This window comes from Octodon degus, unplaced genomic scaffold (assembly GCF_000260255.1).
Source record: "Octodon degus isolate 3935 unplaced genomic scaffold, OctDeg1.0 scaffold00029, whole genome shotgun sequence".
Taxonomy (NCBI): domain Eukaryota; kingdom Metazoa; phylum Chordata; class Mammalia; order Rodentia; family Octodontidae; genus Octodon; species Octodon degus.
The window spans coordinates 10,080,611-10,088,775 of NW_004524605.1; positions in this window are offsets into that span (position 1 = coordinate 10,080,611).

Sequence of the window (8,165 nt, forward strand, 5' to 3'; positions counted from 1 at the left end):
CTCTCTCTCTCTCTCTCTCTCTCTCTCTCTCTCAAATAAATAAATAAATTTAAAAAAAAAATTAAAAAATAAAAAAACAGTAGGAGTGAGCCCTCCCTCTCCCTTCCTCCTTTCTTCTGGCTAGTGCACCCTGAATAGATGGAGTTCCAGGAGCCACCTGGGTCACTCCAGTATTATGGGACTTTGGCTCGCAGTTTGTAGAGGTTTCAGTCCATAGTTGGCTGGCTCCAGGGCTGGGAGGCCTGGTAGAGTAGAAAGAGTTCATGGTCCAGCAGGTAGAAGGCAGGAGGCAGGAAGCAGAAAGCAGGAAGCACTCCAGGTAGGAAGGGGAGGGATGGATATATCTCCAGGCCACGCCCACAGTGATGTAGTTCCTCTCATCACCACACCCAGCTACCAACCCAGTAGACTGATGCAGTATCACATGACCAAGTCACCTCGCAAAGCCTCACCTATGAGCACAACAGACATGAGGGGACACATTTAGACATAAACTATAACATCAACTGTAGTTTTGGGTTTGTTGGGGGTTTTTTTCATATTTAGTACAGGGTCCACAGAGTCTCACTACACAGATCAGACTCAGAGTGTTCCTCCTGTTTTCAGCCTTCCAAGCCCTGGGATTATATGCATGTACCACCCCACCCAGTCTCAATCGCCTGAGCCTGCCATGGGGGCAGGGCAGGTTTGGCACTCCAGGAATTGAACCCTGATCCCTGCATCTGCCTAAGCAGGCACCTTAATCCACTGAGCTATCTGGCCGGCCCTTACCTGCAGAATTCTTAAAAGATTTAAGCTTATTTTGGATGTTGCTCTTACTCATTTAGCCAATAATGATATCTGTAGCACCTAATACATGACCAGAATAAGTAGTCTTTATCTATTAACAGGTAATCTTCGCAACAGTCCTCAGAGGTCACTACTATCCCCTCTTGACAGAGGAGAAAATTCAGGATAATAGGTAGTGGACCTGGGATGCTAGCACAGCATGGCTAGAAGCACGGCCAGAGCCAGAAGCAACGCCCTGACCACTATGCTGTGCTTCGCCCCATCCAAGGTCCTTATCCAACCTCCATCTACCCAAAAAGTGGCTGAGGTTGGGAATATGTTGGAAAACAGAGTGAGGAAAGAGCAGCCTGTGATCACTCGGGAGAGGTGTCCAGCCCTGGTTCTGGTATTGGGGTCTGACTGGATGGGCAGAGTGATTTGGGAGGGGATAGGGTGACTAGGAGTGAGAGAGAGAGGTCAGGAGGCTGGCCAGTAGACCATGGGAACTCTACAGTAGTTGACAATAATCCCCCTTGTTGAAGCAGCCACTTAAAGAACTGAGCTAAGGAGCAAGCCCCCAATAATCCCCCTTGTGATACCCAGCTAAAGTAATCACTCTATGCATAAAAAAAAAGCGGGGGGGGGGGGTTTCAGAACAAACACCTAAAGAAGATATCCAACTATTGGTGATATGATAACAGCCACCAGTTACCAGCCACTGTTGATGTTCCCAGCATTGTGTTAAGCATTTATGTCACTGCTCATTCATCAAGCTTAAGAACTGGAATACTTTATTCCAGCCAGCACTCAGGCCAGGCTTGTGTGTGGAACTTCCTATACCAGACAGACCTGGTGTGGACCCTGGGGCAGAACTCCCTGGAGAGAGGCTAGAGGCAAGACCCACCCAGCTGATCCAGGAGCAGAACACCTTGCCAGAGTGACATAGTGGGTTTACTTCAAAGGGCTGCAGCAGGAAGAAGTGGAGCACAGAAGCCAGACCCAAGCCACACCCACCTGGATGAGTTTGAACTTGGTAGACCCGGACCTGTTGCTAAGGTAATAACTGTAACAAAGCTCTACACCAAAGGTCAGAAGACAGCGCTATAGAAAATGACAAAGAAAAGGAACAAAATGCATTCTCAGGCCCTGAGCCCATCCAGAACAAACGCAGGAGACAATAGCATAGAAGAAACTGGAAATCACACACCTGAAATCTCTGAAATAATAGTGTCTGAAGTAAAGAAACAACTTCAGAAAAGTATAGAGGAAATCAGGTCAGAAATAATTTCTGAAGTAAAAAAACAAATGTTAACTATAATGAAAAAAGTACTAAATGCTTCTAAAGAAGACACTGATTTAAAAAAAAAAATAGAGACCCTGACAAGCACAAGGACCTGAGTTCAATCCCTGGTTCCACCAAAGGAAAAAAAAAAAAAAAAAAGAGAGAGAGAGAATATAAAAATGATGCAATCCGGGCTGGGGAGATGGCTCAGTGGAATAAGCACTTCCCTGGCAAGCGCAAGGGCCTGAGTTCAATCCCCGATTCCGCCAAAAAAAAAAAAAAAAAAAAAAGATGGAATCCTTGAATGAGCAATATAGGAAAGAAATAGAATACATGAAGCAGATTCAAAGAGATATACAGGAAATTAAAACCTCAATCACAAGCCAGCAAAACCATTTGAATGAAAGAGAAAATAGATTTTCAGACCTTGAAGACACCATTGCAGCTAGTGAAAAGGTAAGAAAAGATATCTTAAAAACAACTAGGATGCAGGAAAAAATAATTCAACATCTGCAAGACAATGCAAAGATGAACAAGGTAAGACTAATAGGCATCAATGAGAAAGAAGGAGCCAATACAAACGATATAAAAAGAATATGGGCAGAAGTAATAGCAGGAAACTTACCAAATATGAGGCAACAATATGACATTTAGTAACTGAAGCATACAGAACTCCAAATAACATCAACCCAATTAAAACCACACCCAGACATATAATAATCAAGATCCCAGAAATTCAGCACAGGAACAGTATACTAAAAGTCAATAAGAGAAAAGAAATATCACATTTAAAGGAAACCCATCAGAATAATGGCAGATATCTCTTCACAAACCATCAAGTCAAGAAGAGCATGGAGCAAAGCACCACAAATCTTGCAAGGAAACAAATTCCAACCCAGACTGATATACCTTGCAAAACTCTCTTTCAAGTTTAATGGAGAAGTGAAATACCTCCATGACAAAGAACAACTAAAGAATTTAATGACAAAGCCAACCCTACACAGGCTACTAAAAGATATTCTAGACAGGGATCAAAATAGCCACAACTCCATGAATGAGAATGGAAAGAACCCACCAAATACAGCAAACAATTAAACACAGGAGAAAAGGAGGTATACAACAGCAGTTTTTCAATTATTCTTTTGCATAGAGCAGCAAAATATTTCCATCAGCATACTCTACAAATGGACTTCTCCTGCACCCTATGGGTCATGATTCTGTCTAGGTCTACAGGGTGGATACCAAGGAAATAGCAGGAGCTCAGTCCCACAAGTGACACCTGGCCACCAGTAGGCATCATGGACACTGTCCAGGCCCACAACATACTAGAACTTTGTGTGATATCCTATCCCCAAACTGTTAGAAGTGCTGGTCATATATTTGCCATTCCAGCATTTTTGTTATGTTTTATTCTTAGTAATTCTTTACTATCATGAAAACTTTTTCTTAGTTAATATTTTTTTATATATTACCTTATTCAAATACTGTGTGAGCACTCTGAATTGATCACAGATTTGCAAATATGATACATTATATTCTGGCCTCTTAGTTGGACTCACAATTTAATTTTAATTTTTGAATATTGTTTTGAAATAATTCATTTAATTTTCAATTAATATTTCATTAATTTTCTGAATATCATTTAATTTTTTGTTTTATGTTTTATACTGTATCTTTGACTTATAATCACCTTACAAGGCATGGTATGATATTTTCTCCTAGTACTACAAATTTTTTTTTTTTTTTTTGCGGAACTGGGAATTGAACTCAGGTCCCTATGCTTGTCAGGGAAGTGCTTATTCCACTGAGCCATCTCCCCGGCCCCAGAAACTTTTAAAAGTAAAAAATAAAATAAAATTGGGGCCGGGGAGATAGCTCAGTGGAATAAGTGCTTCCCTGGCAAGCGCAAGGGCCTGAGTTCAATCCCTGGTTCTGCCAAAAATAAAAAATAAAATAAAATCAGGAACGAGACAAAAAATTGCTAAATCTGTGCACATATTAAAAAATAGATTATTTTAAGAGAGATATAGGTGTAGGATTATTGCTTATGCCATTTCTTAAGCAGTTCTTTTAATGCTAAAAAGGCTGGAATTGTTTGCACAAAAGGATGATTCCCTCCCCCCAAATTTATTCGACTTCTGTTGAATAAATTTTTATGGCCTTTATAATGAAAGCTTAAAAAATCATTTTGTTTCTATTTAGTTAAAAAATGTTTTTCTACATGTACCCTTGTTATCAAAATTTGAAGAAATCATGTAAGATGGTACAGCATTTGAATGGTGCAGAAGATGTTTTTTAAAAGAAGTTTTAAAGAATGTTTGTTTTCAATATTAAATTTTTATTTGAAATAAAAAAAAAGAAGTGGAATAATTTGCTAACATATCCTAGCAAGTAAAGGGTAGAGCTCAGATTTGAAGCCAGCTCTGAACCCAAAGCCAACAGTCTTAAGCACTGTAACAAAACAAGTACGGCATTGGCCATGCTGTAGAGCCACTAAAAGCAGCCCCTACCTCTTAGTGGATGAAATAATTACACATTGCAAACTTGTACTAAGAAAAACAAAATTTAAAAACAGCGACTGTTGGACCAGCAAGATATCTCAGCGGACTAAGTGCCTGCTCAGGCAAGTGCAGGGACAAGGGTTCGATCTCCAGCACACATGCTGTGCCAGCCCCACCCTCAGGTGTGCTGAGCCAGCCACCAAGACCTGGCATAGCACCTGTAATCCCAGTGCCGGGGAGGCCGAGGACAGGAGGGTTACTATGAGTCCGAGCTGCATAACGAAACCCTGTACCAAATACATTTAAATCAAGCAAGCAAGCAAGCAACTGTGAGAACTGCCTAGCACGGGGAAAGGATGTGATGAAGCCATCCTTGGAGAAACACTATAAAACTGGCCACAAAGAAAACCCGAGGCTCTCAAACATGCACACGTAAAATACAGAGAGACCAGGAATATCAGTCTGTGTCTTCAAAAAAAAAAAGGAAGACCCCAGCCACGTGAACAGGCAACTATTTGCATACGGATGTGCTCCTCCTAACAGGGCACTTCATAAAAAGAAAAAGAACCCTGCCAAAACGAGGGGTGGCAGGTACAAGGGGCAGCTGCTACCTCATGGCTGAAATTGAGGCCCCAAAGAAAGGCTTCTTCACCTCCAGCTGAGGAAGATGGTGTTACAAAGCTGTGTGGACAGAAATAGCCTGGCACTGAATGTAAATACTCTTTTGAAAAATACCTAAGTTTAAGGTATATGCTGGGAAAAGCAAAGCTTTTATCTCTACCAGTAGACTTTGGAACCACCACACACCACCTTCCACAGAAACCTGTTTCTTGTATATACATTTCAGCTCTCCTGCTAGGAGCTATTCTTTTAGGGCAAGGATTGTTTCATCTTTTCTGTAGCCAGCTCTACACTGTGGACATACAATATGTTCAATAGCTTACCTTTGAATATATGAACACTGAAAGAGGACTCCTATTAAAGTGTGCTTTTTGAGCCAAGTATAAAGACAAATGCCTGTAATCCCAGTATTCGGGAGAGGATCACTGCAAGTTCAAGGCCACCCTGGGCTACATGTAGTGAGCTCAAGGCCCACCTGAATTGCACAGCAAGACCCTGTCTAAAAAAAAAAAAAAAAAAAAAAAAACAGAGATCAGGGAGATGGCTCAGTGGAATAAGCTCTTCCCTGGCAAGTACAAGGGCCTGAGTTCAATTCCCAGTTAAAAAAAAAAAAAGGCATGACTTTTCCCATTTTTTATTCTTTTTTCTTTTTTTTAACTGCAAAAGCAAGAGGAGGAGGTGGCAGGAAGGGGGAGGAGGAGAAGGAGAAAAGGCAGGTATAAGAAAAATACAAAGGCACAATAAGAGAAAAATAACAAATTCCTACTGCCTAAAAGTAACCACTGTTAGTGCTTTGGTATATCCTATGTACAAATAGCATTTTTCTTTTAAAAAATACATAGATGTATGCACATTACACCCTGTATGCAATCTTATACATTTTTTTACTTACACAAAAAGTTTTTCTGTGTGTGTGTGTACTAGTGTTGAAATTACATTAAATGTAGTCTTGCTCTTGAGTATCACACACACATGATACAGGCTTAATCCACTAATGAGTTTACAGCTGAGTGTGACATGACAGTAGATGTCCTCTTAACCACTTTCCTTTTGGAACTTGTAGGATCCACTTTTCTTTCTTATGAATAATCCCTTAATGAGCATGTGGTTACAATCCTGGCTGGTAGGCCTATTTCCTAAGATAGCTGTCCCACGTGTGAAATTGGTAGGTGAGATGGTATACGTGCATTTAAGGCCACTGGAGAATATTTAAAAGACAAATTGTGTCTAAACATGGAAATGGGTAACTTTCCTCTTTTATTTATGTTTTTATCAGTATATGTTTGTGGTACATTTAGCTCTCTTTTTTTAATCCCTTTCCCCTTCCCTCTGCCTCTGGATCCCCTTTCCCCACTTGTAAGGGGCAGGATGGGTAGGGAGTCAAGGCTCCCTCAGAATCCACAGGACTGGTAAGGAACTGTGCTGACCGATACCCTTGTTACAGGGTCGCTGAACTGATTTCCCTTTCTAAACAGGACACACACAAATCAGAAGCTCCTTCCATGCCCTCTACTACCAAACACAAATTTCTGTGCTCACTCAGCACCCAAACCCAAACACACACACACACACACACACACACAGCCTTTGGCCCTCAATGTCTAATCTGGACCCATCTGACCTTTTGACGAGGTTGGGGGACACCTTGAGTCCAGGATCCCCTTCGCCCTTTTGTCAAAGTTGAGGGACACCCTGAGTCCAGGATCCCTGTCGCCCAGTCCTCCTGGCAAGGTGGGGTGTCCCCCTGGGCTTCTAACTCCCAGCGCAGGGGCTTAGCTGGGCGCAGTCCCCGAGGGTGGTCGAGGAGCCTTGAGGCAGAGACCCTATGGTTAGAGTCGGAGGGAGGGCCGGGCTCTCGGCCCCGGGTCACCAGCCCACCCTCCAGCCCAGGTATGAACTGCCAGCTCCCCAGCCGAGGGCGCCCCACGCCCCGGGGTCTTCCTCCTGCCCGCCTTCCCTTCCCCGTCCGCGCCGTCCAGGCAGTCGCAGCCCCGGGCCGGGGTCGCCACTACCTGAAGACTCCCACTGCCTCCCAAGACACCCCCTCCCCAAACTCCGCGCAGCTCTCTCGCGTCTGTACCGACTGTCCCTCTGTCCTTCCCGCCAGGAATTGCTCTTTCCTGCTCCACCAACTCTCCCTCCATCGGTCTGCGGGTCCAGCGCTGCCCCGCAGTCCTATCCGGTCCGCCCCTCTGGTGACAGTGCCTAGGTCCCCTGAGGTCCTCCTCACACGCCCCTCCCCCAGGTCTGTCTCTCCGCGCCCCCGCCCACATCTATGCTTCTGTCCGCCCGCGACCGTGCTCCTCAGCTGTCAGAGTCTGTCCCTCCATCCTGCCAGGTCCCGAGCCACCGTCCCTCCCTGAAGCAGGGGAATCTGAGGCCGTGTCGCCCTCCCTTGCCCGGCAACTCTTGCCTCTTCCACTTTCTCTACTTTGAGTCCATCCCAGCAGAGTCCAGGAAGTAGCCTGGCACAGGAGACTGGCGGCGATAGCGTCCAATGGGGTGCGCCAGCGGCGGCGGAGGCCCCGCCTAGAGCATAAAGGAGACCAATGAGTGCGTGGAGGCGGGACTTCCGCTGTCCCGAAGAGGGCGGGGGAGTGAACTGTTGTGGTGCGGCGCGTTGGGCGGGCGGCGGCCGGGCGGCCCTGGGGCTGCCGCGGGACTCGGGGTGCAGCCCAAGCGGCTGCAGGGGTGGAGCGAGCCGGACGCGCTGCGGGGCCCGGGTGTCGCGGGTTCGAGGCCGGGCCCCGCGCGGGGAGGCCGCGCCACCCCAGGGGAGCTGCCCGGCTGCTAGTTTGCTCCGCAAACGAAAGAAGGCGGGAGCCGGCGGGGGCCTTGGAACCCCCTGGCGGCCCGGGCCCGAAGTCCCCGGGGAGCGGCCGTTTCCACAGACGCCCTCCGGGGCTCCCGCCGTTTGGGGACGCTTCCGGGCGCCCGGCCGAAGGCGCCTCGGCTGACCCCCGGCGGGGCCCGGCGAGCCGCGGGCGCTGACC